The sequence below is a fragment of the Pseudopipra pipra genome, chromosome 1 (genome assembly GCF_036250125.1).
Source record: "Pseudopipra pipra isolate bDixPip1 chromosome 1, bDixPip1.hap1, whole genome shotgun sequence".
NCBI classification, from domain to species: Eukaryota; Metazoa; Chordata; class Aves; order Passeriformes; family Pipridae; genus Pseudopipra; species Pseudopipra pipra.
Window position 1 is genome coordinate 30,247,857 of NC_087549.1, and position 11,844 is coordinate 30,259,700.

Below are 11,844 nucleotides of genomic sequence, written 5' to 3' on the forward strand. Positions count from 1 at the left end.
TAGATGGACCTTCGTATACTGGACAATTCATTCACCGGACTGACAGTTGTTCCCCAGTTTTACCCCAGTTTATTGCTGCATTGTCATGAAGTTTTATGTACCCCAGTTTATTGTTAAATTTTTATGAAGTTTGTTGTATCCCCGTGTTGTTCCTCTTTCTCCCTCAGATTTTCCCGCCCAAAGTTGTTTGTCACCCTGTCCTCCCCTGCTTTCCCGCTCCTCTGCCACTGATTAGCCACAGTTTGCTGCAGTGCAGAGAGAGCTGCCATTGGTCCATTCCCTTAGTTACACAGGAGGCCCACCTACCTTTTCCTTATCTCCCAATCACTGCCTTCCCTGAGCTGCCCATCCCATGCTCCTCCCCAGTTCTGAATCCTCCCCTCGGACCTACCTTATTTAAGTCCCTGTTCTCCCTGAATAAAGTGGCGTTGCTGCACGAATCCTCAACTGTGTCAAGACCCTTATTGCAGTGCCCAGTCCCATTTCCCTTTCTCCTGGACCGTGGCAATTTACCAGCAGCCCTGGTTAACTGGGAAGGTTCCAGTTGACTGGAGATTAGCCAACGCGACACTCATCTACAAGAAAGGTCAGGACAATCAGGGAAACTACAGACCTGTTAGCCTGACCTTGCTGGGGAAGGTCATGGCACAGATCGTCTTGAGTGCCATCATGAGGCATATACAGGACAGCCAAGGCATCAAGGCCAGTCAGTATGGGTTTATGAAAGGCAGTTCCTGCTTGACCAACCCGATCTCTTTCTATGACTTCAATGACTAAGGTTTATGTATTTAGTGGATGAGGGAAAGGCTGTGGATGTTGTCTTCCCAGATCTTAGTAAGGCCTCTGACATGGTTTCCCACAGCATTCTCCATGGCTGCTCATGGCTTGGACAGGTGCTGACCTGATGGCTGGGCCCAAAGGTCGTGTTCCTCATGGCTCAGTATTGAGGTCAGTCCTGTTTATTATCTTTATCAATTAACTGGACGAAGAGATCAAGGGCATCCTCAGACAACAGCAAGTTAGGCAGGAGTGTTGATCTCTTGGAGGGTAGTGATGCCTTAGAATATTTAAGATTTTTAGCTTTTTGTAGATTTTAATGTAGCTATGTAGTAAATATGGATTTTTAGTATGGCTGTGTTGTTTTTCACACTGTAGAATAGCAGTTGACACTTACCAAACACTATTCTTACACTTCATATCGAATTTTCTAAATTCTTTAGGCTTGTTTAAAGTTCTTCTCAAGGAAAGACTAGCAAACACATCCTGTTAAGGACATATGTACCTAGACTCGAACAACAAGTTATCATTATAGCCAAAGAAACCTTGAAGGCCTGGAACCTTGGAGAAGCTCCAAAAAACAATACGTGCTATAAGGAGGAGGAAGATGAGGAAGAAAGGGGTCTTGAGACCTCCAACTCAATGCCAGGGAGGTGTGCCAGGGGGGCAGATCTGGGGAGGATCTGGAGGTGGATAGCTCTTGGTTTGGATGGATTAGTGCTATAAAATTGTGGAACCCCTGGACACTAGTGTGTGCTTTTGTACTCCGTGCACCAGAAGGCCGTCATTAAAGAGCTGGTCTCTATCTTATCTATACTAACATTGTATGGAGAGTTTTTTCTCCCATTTTAGGCATCAGTAGGAAGGTTCTGCAGAGTAGTATGGACACGATTGATGGGCTGATGAAAATTGTTTGAGGTTCAACAAGGAGAAGTGCCAGGTCCTACACTTGGGTCACAACAACCCCATTCAGGACTACAAGCTTGGGGAAGCTGTCTGACAGAAAAGAACCTGGGGATGCTGGTCAACAGCCATTTGAAAATGAGCCAGCAGTTTTCCCAGGTAGCCAAGAAGGCCAATATCTTCCTGGCTTGTATCAGAAATAATGTGTCCAGCAGGACCAGGACAGTGATCATCCTGTCCCCTGTACATCCCCTGTACTGGGCAGTGGTGAGGCCACACCTTGAATCCTGTGTTTAGTTTTGGCCCCTGACTACAAGAGGTGCTGGACCTTGTCCAGAGAAGGTCAATGAAGCTGAAGGAGAGTCTGGAGAACAAATCTTATGAGAAGCAGCTGAGGGAGCTGGGGTTGTTTAGCCTAGAGTAAAGGAAGCTACAGGAGACTTTATCACTCTCTATAACTACCTGAAAGGAGGGTGTAATGAGGTGGGGGTTGGTCCCTTCTTCCAGGTAACAGGAAATATGACAAGAGGAAATGGCCTCAAGTTGCACAAGGGAAGGTTTAGATTGGATATTATAAAAAATTTATCCACTGAAAGGATCATGAAGCATTGGAACAGGCTGTTCAGGGAAGTGGTTGAGTTACCATCCCCGGAGGTATTTAAAAGATTAATGGATGTGGCACTTAGGGGCATGGTTTAGGGGTGGGCTTGGCAGTGTTTGGCTTGCAATTGTAGTTGATGAGATGAAAGGTCTTTTCTAACTTAAACGATTCTGATTCTATTCCATGATTCATTTTATATATAAAGAGTGACCTTTATCAAATATAATCCTAAACATTTCACCAATTTTTACATAAAAATAAACAAAATTCAAACTGCGATGTTACTCATCTTGGATCTGATTGTGCCCTCAAGGTACCAGCAGAATTCCAGGTGATGTCTGAGAATTTTCATGCATATCAAAGGTGTGGCATAGTCTTAAGATTTAAAAAAAGAACTAGTTCACTGACTAGATGTGTTCCAATATAAGGTAATCAAGACTATAGACTACAGACAGTTTATAATTTTGATAAGACATGGTGATCATCAAAGTGAAAAGCAAAGCAGAGTTAAAAAGTTTCATTAAATGCTTTCACTCTAGGTATTATAAACTTTTGAGTTTGTGGGGTAAAAATGGTATCTGATCAGTATTTGATATAATGTAGCATTACTATGGTGATGGTCATGCTATAGGCATAGAGAATGCTACACATATGGCCTTCATAGGATTTCTTCTTGTCATGTCTGTATCATACAGATAGTGACAGTATCTATTTGAGAATTTTGAGTAGCGCAATATTTATACCGACAGACATGATTTTATAAAAAACATGTTCAATCAAACTAATTTAATGGGTTTTTTTCCAAAATAATAAACTTGTCTGATGAAGTAAACTATGTTCATGTACACATTACAGAAAAAAAATCAGTTTGAACTGATACTGCCCACATTGGATGAAAAAAGTGGGAATCTGGTGGCTTACAAAAGTAGGAAAACCTTTTTAAGAGAGATTAATTATTGGCTTAGCCGAATCCTATGTGGGTGCACTTTCAGACAAATCTGTGAACCACAGATACTAGAAGGTGAAAATTATAAATAAATTTAAAAAGTTATAAATAAATTTAAAAAGTTATAAATAAAATTGCTAATGACAGAATGTGCAGATGATTCAAAAAATGTTTAAGTGAAAGCTAATGACAGAGTCAAATCCAAAAAAAAAGTGTTGATTTGTAAGGTGGGGTCCTTTGTATAATATATTTTATCAAACATGACACCCAGGAACAAGGCGTGTAGGTCACATTTAAAGGTGATATTTGGGAAGGTATTGACCTGTAAGCTGTCCTAATCTTCTGTCTGTGATGAGGAATGTGATCCTGGAATACATAAACCAAAGGATATAATATGAATAAAAAGGCAGAATTACATTTTCAAATGGAATTAACAACACCATATGTAGGTTATTGGTCTATGATAATTTCAGAAAAGTTGAATAAAAATTATTAAACTGATTCAAGTTGAACAGACAAAGAACTTAGTCAATTTACTTTTCCAGAAGGAGGTCAAGCCTAGTCTTGATAACAATGTCCTAGTAAAGTCTATTTTTTTAATAGTATCAAATTTAATTTAGAAGACAAAAGCTTTTTTTTGCTCTCTGTGGCAGTAGTTTGAAGTTAGTAAAATTCAGCTAAGAAGTAAAGTGCACATTTTTAGCAGTGAGAGTAATGAAGCATTAGAACAATTTACCTGTGAAAGTAATGGATTTTCTATCACCTGAAAACTCTAAATTAAGACTACATGTCTTTTTGGAAGAGATACTATAGCTCAAACCAAAGTCATGAGTTTGATTTTGAAATTACAGACTGAAGTTCTTCGCCCTTTGCTGTAACGAGAGGTCAGCCTAGATGATAGTAATGGCCTTTTCTGGCCCTGAAATCTACGAATCTAAGTTGTGATTTAGCTTAATGAATATTACAGCAGAAAATAGTGCCTGTATTTCTTTACACCATCCTCTCCTTGTCTTCACTGCCTAAAAGCCTAAAAGCACAGATGACTCAAATGTTATAAAATGTTGCAACTTTAAGAAATCAAACTTTCCTGCTAGACTGTAAATGCAAGAACTGAGTGATTTTAAGGAAATTGTTGTGTTATAACTTGGTACAAAGAAGGCAAAGAAGCTCAAAAGCTGTTGTTTTTTGGATTTTGAGCAAAAGTTGTTGACCTTTAAGTCTATCTCTTTCTCTCACAATTTCTCCAATATGCCTCAAACACAAGTATACCTACATTCACACTCCTGTGGTGCATTAGGTGTTGATTTCTTATAGCATTAATGAAAATATTTTTCATAGTAGTAATGAAAATATTTTTAGTAGTGTTGATGTAAATAATTTCAGGACACTCACAGGAGAGCTATTTTTTAACGGGCCGCTTAGGTTGTTTTTGTTGTCTTCTTGACTGTTCCCATGTTGATGGCACTGGGCTTTCCACTCACATGCTTCCTTGAACAAGCACCTTTCCGGGTATTTTCATAATACCATTCTTTCTTAGATAATAATAAAGCTGAACACAGAAATGGGAGGCATCTAGAAAAGTTTCAGTGGCACTACTTGAAGATTGTAGCTGAGTTTCCAGTCATTTATTTTACTATGCTACTTACAACTTACGTCTAAAATGATGTACTTTTTTATTTCTTGTAATTACTTGTATAATATAAGTTGCTTTTTTATATTACTTCTAATTGGTATGCATATAGGTCTTCAATTACAACAAGGTAAAAGTGCTCCTTCTTTAAGCCTACCTTTACTGAAATTGTAGTGATTACCATGGTCATGGTCTGTGGTCTGTGCTTCAGATACATGGACGTCCTTTTAAAAGAGTCACATGTTCAGTTATAGACATATTAATTTGCTCCAGACATGAAATAATGACAAGACTACACTGAAAATTCAGCTATGATGTCACAAGCTTGTGGGAAAATGTAGCTTCTCTACATACTCTTTTTATGGCCTTCTCTAGTCTTTTTATAGCTTCTTTAGTCTTTGCCACTTGACCGATCTATTGGTATCTACAAATGGAAGGATTACATCCTAGAGCAAAAGAGATTTTTTTTTTCTTAATCATTTCTTGGGCTTAAGGTCTGTCGTACTAACCACAGAGGGAAATTAGAATAAGCTATTAGAAAATGAAGGCTTTAATTCATACATAAAGACCGAACACATCATTTCCAGGGTATTCTTGCATATTTCATTTTAATCTGCTGAGTGCACTTTTTTTTCTCCTTTGTGCAGTATTGGATACTGGATGAGATTCATTATCCTTCTTCTCTCTTGGGTGCATGCAGTCCTTTCTTTGTGACCCAGATAAAAAAAAATCTAAATCCAAAACATGGGGTGATACTTAGACAATTAGAAGGGGCATAGACATTTTTAACTTTCTCAGTATCTATGCATTCATTGAGTACAACAGATATGAGGAAAAAATATTCCCTTGAACAGAAAAAGGATATGTATCTTGGAGTTTTAAAGAGCTATTTTTACATGATCATTCAATTAAATGATGTCTTCTTTGTAAAAAGAAATAAGTATATTCCTTTAGCTCTCTTGAAAAGTGTTGATGTGAGTCCCTGAGAGAAAGGGAAAAGAAAAAAATCCACTGGTCAGGATCAGTTAGCCTGAGCAATTATCTTCTGACATTTTACTATAGTCATAGAACAGACATATTATGAAGAGACTAAAAGCTCAACTTTGTGGTGTAAATTTCACGATCCAAAGAAGTTCAGAGCAGAAATCAGACTTATGCTCATGAGTATATTAACACTGAACATAAACAGAGTATTGAGAGATTTCAACATTCATTAACAAAAGCCATATATTGATTTTTTTTAGTCATAGTCAGCATATGTGAATAGCAAATCTAGGAACAAATTGATAAAGGTTTTATCATTATGGGGTTTTTTATTTCTTATTTTTTCATGAGAAAGAATGGAAAGATTTGTTTTTTTCTGGAAGACAAATTCAAATAATTTGAAATATAAATGAAAGTATCCTCACACAATATTCAGCTAAAGACCAGTCACCATTCTTATCACCAGTTTATAAAATGAGGCAGGCAAGAGGTAGAAGCTAAGGGAAAGCAGCACAAATGCAGTTAAACTTGGCAAATCAAGATAAAAATGAGACATCCTGAAGATTAGAGTTTTCTCACATTATTCACTTCTCAGGCAGAAGAAAAAAATAATCAGGAGAAAGTTTAACATCAGGCCAAGTATTGACAGGATATACACGGTGACTTTCTGCCTTAGATTGTAGAAAATGGCTTTTTTTATAACCTAATTTGTTTTCCTTCTAATGTCTTGAAAGGTATTTTTGTAAATACCTGAAAGTTTCCAGGTTCTTGAAATTAACTACTTTGTTAGTGAGAAGGACTTAACGCAATGTAATTTTTTACCTAGGGTGTTAATATTTTGTGTTGTTATATAATATTTTGTTACAGCACAACCAGAAATAAAACACAAAGGGAAGACCTGATTTGTAGACACCTGTAGCACTAAAGTAGCACTAATATAGAAAATACTGCAAATAGCCAGAACTGATGAAATAGCAGATCGTCTTGAAAAGAAATAAGCAGAACCTTTTCTAATGCTTGAAGAATCATTAGTTCTTTTACTTCTCTTGCTAATCATTTACTTCTTGGTGCCATGAAGGAGTAGAAACTAAATAACAAATCATAAAGTGAAATTATTTTCTATTGCTGAAAACAATAGTCTTTACTTAAAAAGTGCTTAATACTTTCCTCTCTATTTGAGAATCGGAAAAATATGAAAAATTAAGGAATTTGGTATCATTAATCTTTGAGTTACTTATCTTTATCACAAAAAAAGAGGGAAGAGAATTATAAGAATAGTATCACATGCAAAACTTAAAGTAAATTTAGTTTGACTTTTTTGAAGAAAAAATTTTCTGCTCTGAACTATCACTCTTGTGATTTTAAAGAATTTTCCCGTGAACCTGGAAATATACAAAATGATGGAGTTCAAACTTTTAAAGGTTTATCATGCAGTACATAGATCAACATTTTCTCCATGTGGTTTAAATCAGACTCTAAATTTGCAGCTGAACCAAAGAACATTTTTCAACTCACTCATCATAGATTTTACAACGCTTCATCACCAGCTTGGCAGAGCATTGTTTTACTACTTTGGAACACTTTAGGTAGCCAAGAGATAACAGGAGCACTGAAGGGCTGCCAGGTGTTCCTACGACAGTCTATGGAAGTGGTAACTTGTTCCTGGCAAAACCTGAATTACTGTAATGTCTAGCTGTGAAGAAATGCCAGGCATTTTGCTCATGATGTGTATATCAAAATCAGCCTTGTATATTACCATCTAATAATTTGTTTTTCAGCATTATGTTTAGTGACAATAGGTGCTTCAGCATGCTATTGCTATTTCATGGGAACATGTACCGGAGCGACTCCTCAGCATTTCTGAATGGTTTATCTGCTGAGTCCCAGACCATCTTAGTGAAAAGTCGAGAGGAGTAGTTAGATCTTGACTTGTAAAGGCTTACTTTTATGGGATTCATGGCTCTCTGTTGAGTAGAAACCATTTCAGGTTTTCTTGCTGACTTTATTAGGAAATACTTGAGCAACTTTCAGCAATGTTGCTGCTGGCACTGATGTGTCTTTGGTCAGTTAATACTACATCTGAAGTGCTGTATTAACTTTTGCTAGGATTACTTTAATTAACTCTCCGCTATGTACTTATGCAAGGGAAAGCAAAGACAAATATTTTCCATAATTTCTTGCGCTTGATACAGGCTGTGGTGGGGTCTGTAATGATCTTTTAATCCCTGGGCGATTGCTTCCATAGCCTGGGTCAAAACCCTGTGAAAGGTATTTTTCGACCCAGAGAATGTCACTTGGCTACTCTCAGCCATCCTGAGCTTTAAAAAGTGTTCACTACGTTGTATGCCAAAGTAATAGGAGTGAGACCTTATCCTTGGCTCAGCAATCTGGGACATCGATGTAGAGAGTAGAGACCGGATTCAGAGGTGTTGGCAAGATGTACAGCAACATTTTGCAACTGTTTAAAGCTCCTAAGGGCATGTGGCTTCGTGCCAAGCAGTATTGAATTGCTATAAGCCAAATGAAGGCCTGAGATCATGTTATCCTTTTTTGCAATGGCATGAAGCCTCTAAGGCCTTCTATCAGAAAGAGCTTAATAATGCTTAATAATAGATGCTGCTATTGAGATTTAAATATTAATGTGTCTATACATACGTATTCTCAGACTGTTTTTTATAAGAACATTGTCCTTTATTAACTCACTGAGCTTTCATAGAAGAAGTGAGTGTTCTTACGGTGAAGTAATGTGTTTATGGACCTCTGGTACTGTTTATCCTTTTCTATGCAAATAATTTTATCCATCCCTGCTCAGGTTATTCCTCTGTCATTAGGAATCCATTTTTTGCTTAGAATTGAATGAGAAAAACCATGCTGAAATGCTTTTTTTTATGAGACAATTATACGTAAGAAAATTTTAAAATAGTTTTTATTTGTTAGACAACGTGATTTCCCCCAAATTATTTTTTTATATAACAAAACAGTGTTGTTATGTTTGGTGCTTATGCTGAGCATAGCTTCAGAGCTGGAATCTCAGATTCTCCACAAAACTAAATGTTGTAAAGTGCTTTGACTAATGTAATTGTTAGATGTTCCCTGACTAGCTAATGACTACATACTCATATTGATATTATGGCATGGTCCCTTCGGGGAAAGCCTCATATTGTTTCCTGTCAGCGTGAGTCAGTTTGCCTGCTGAAGTGAAGTGCTACAGGCAATTCAGAGTGTTCAAGAATAAAGTCTGATTAGTTGATGCTGAGGTGTACATGGCAAATAAAACACTAAGTGTGAGCTAATAATCCAGTGGTTCACTAAAAAGAAGCATGAAGACACAAAGTTATTTTCCATAAATAACAGTTAAGTGGGTGATTTTTTTTCACATTTCTATATGGGGTCTTAAAATACACATAGATGAAATTCTCTTTGCCTTCTTGTTGCAGAGGTCTAGTTGTAAGAGAAGAAAACACAGTGGAGAAGAAATTTCCCAGTTTATTCTAATTTGAAGTTTTGCAGAAATTAAATTTCTTCTCATATATTTCTTGTATTCTTTGCATTACCAGGTAAAACAAGTTTATTTTTCTCATTAAATTATCTATTTAAGGAGCAATATCTAACAATATCTTTGAGATGAAGATTTAGAAAGTGATGTTTCTAAAGCAGAGGACTTCAACAGATGTAGAAATCAATCTGAAGCATTATCATAGGTTCCACTGATTTGATCCCTGGTCAAATTCATATACATGCCTAGAGCCTAAACTGGATACTTAGTCTTGATACTGTATTAAAAAAAAAATATACATAGCATACCCTGCTTTACTGCTGTCTGCTTGGGGAATCAAATCCTACAAGTAAAAAGGTGACTAGTTGCTACCACTTTGCCTACTTAACTCTGTAGTCAAATATCAGAGAGTTATTAAAAGTTTATCCAGTACATGTCTCAAAAGACCTGAGCTCAGCAGCAGTATTGTAAATATCCTAGCCTTTAGAATACAGCACAACATCACATTTTAGCCTAGCAATCACCCACAAACATACCAAGAGGAAAAAAAAGCTCAGTTAGGAAACACAGTTGCAGTTATCCTACTTGTCTTGAGGAAGAAAAAGAAGAACAATCCATCATTTATTTTCTTTATGAGGTAGCCAGATGCATTCAGGATATAGGCATAGTGGTATCCTATAGTGGAATAATACCCTATCACACATATTAGAAAGAATTTCTATGTATAAGATCCCATAAACCAAGAATGTCCAGAACACTTTAATGAATAAAAAAATTTTAATTCCAAAGATTAAGAATTTTAAAAAGGGGGAAAATTAAACACACAGAAATAAGTATCTTGGGTGCAAAAATTCCTGTAATATCATTGTTGATCATTTCCCTGCTCTAATTTGAATTGTTTAATCCACTAAGAGGCAGGTTAAATTACATTAAATTGCTTAACTGCTGATGCAATTTTCACAAGGCTATTTTTTAGTTAGAGCACCTTCCTAGAGAAGGCATGAGCACACTCCAATAGAACACATGCCTCTAGGGCCTCAGCTGAGAGGAAGGACGGGGGAGAGGAAACAACATGCAATACAGACATTTTGTTGCAGCTCAGGCCAATTTGCACTTACTGAAAAAAAGACTCTCTACTAGGGGCACAGAAAAAGAGATCTAACATTTAGAGCATGGTTGGAGTACTTGGAAGATGTAGCACAGGATCTGTCAAACTGATTGTAAGGGAAAAAGCTGCCATTAAAGGCTGCGTTTTTCATTTAGATAAAACCTTGCCAAACTTTAAGTCTGCAGGATAATTTTTTTAATGCCAAGTATCTGTTTTGCATTCAAATTCTATTAAACATTTGCAATCGATGTTATTATGCGGAAAATAAAATTGGGGAAAAGATGTTAGATTCACATTTTAAAAGCAGCAACTTTTCCGCTAAGGATATCCACAGTATTTGTGCAGTATCTATATTTTTGAGAAAAGAATTTAAATTTAGCACAGGAGGATTTTCTGTCCATAATATGTTTTTCTGAAGCCCTGTAAAGCTCACTTTACACATGGTCAACAGGACTTGTTAGGCTTTATCCACAAAATTCTTTGAAAATATTGTTTGGAATGGTCAGACTCTACCTTACAATTGCAGGATTGAATAAAAAATGTCCTAGAAACTTGTTCCTGATTGCTGCAAGCTACTATGTCACTTAGAAGTATGGTCAGATACAGCATCTGTTCTATATCTACCTTTTTAGCTTTCCAGAAACTTGAAAAAGAAAAGATTCTCACTAAGAGAGAGAAAGAAAGAACAAACAGAAAGTATAGTTTGTTGATGAATAAGGAAAAGAAGAAAAAGAGGTAGAGGGATTTCAGGATGAGAATGAACATAACACAAGATCAAAAGAAAAAGTTGGAAGAGCTAAGAGAGGAAAACAGTCCTGTAAAGAGAAAACTGTGGAGAACTGAGAGTAGAGCTTATGATAACAAGCTGATGTCCCTGCTGGAGCCAGGAACCTGCTATGGTAACTGAACCTGAAATGGGCACTGGCTGGCAGGAAGACGGTTAAGACCAGAAAGTGGTCAGGCTGGAAAGAAAAAAGGAGCTACTGAGTCAGCTCTGAGATGAAAAATGGAAAAAAGAAATAGCTCATTGAACCACAAACTCCAATCTAACACTGTGAAACATGGCAAAGTAAGTAACAGTTCTCGGCATTTAGGGCTTTATGAAGTAGAGGCTGATAATACACTGCTGCTGGTTGTTACGTAGTTTAGATCAAATAGCAGATAACAGTGCTCATGGCATCTGAAAGCTCTCTGTGCTGATGAACTGTGCGCACGCTAACACAACATAAATTTCTGGTTGGAAATGTGGCAGGAAATTGCCTTTCTTTACCAAAAATTATGAATAGATTTTTTTTCAGTCACAGTATTAACAGGAATTCCAGAGTTAAATTAGCCTATGCAATGGCATTTCTAGTATTTCCAGTCTTTCATGTGTTTCCATTTTGCAACCTTAAAGTTT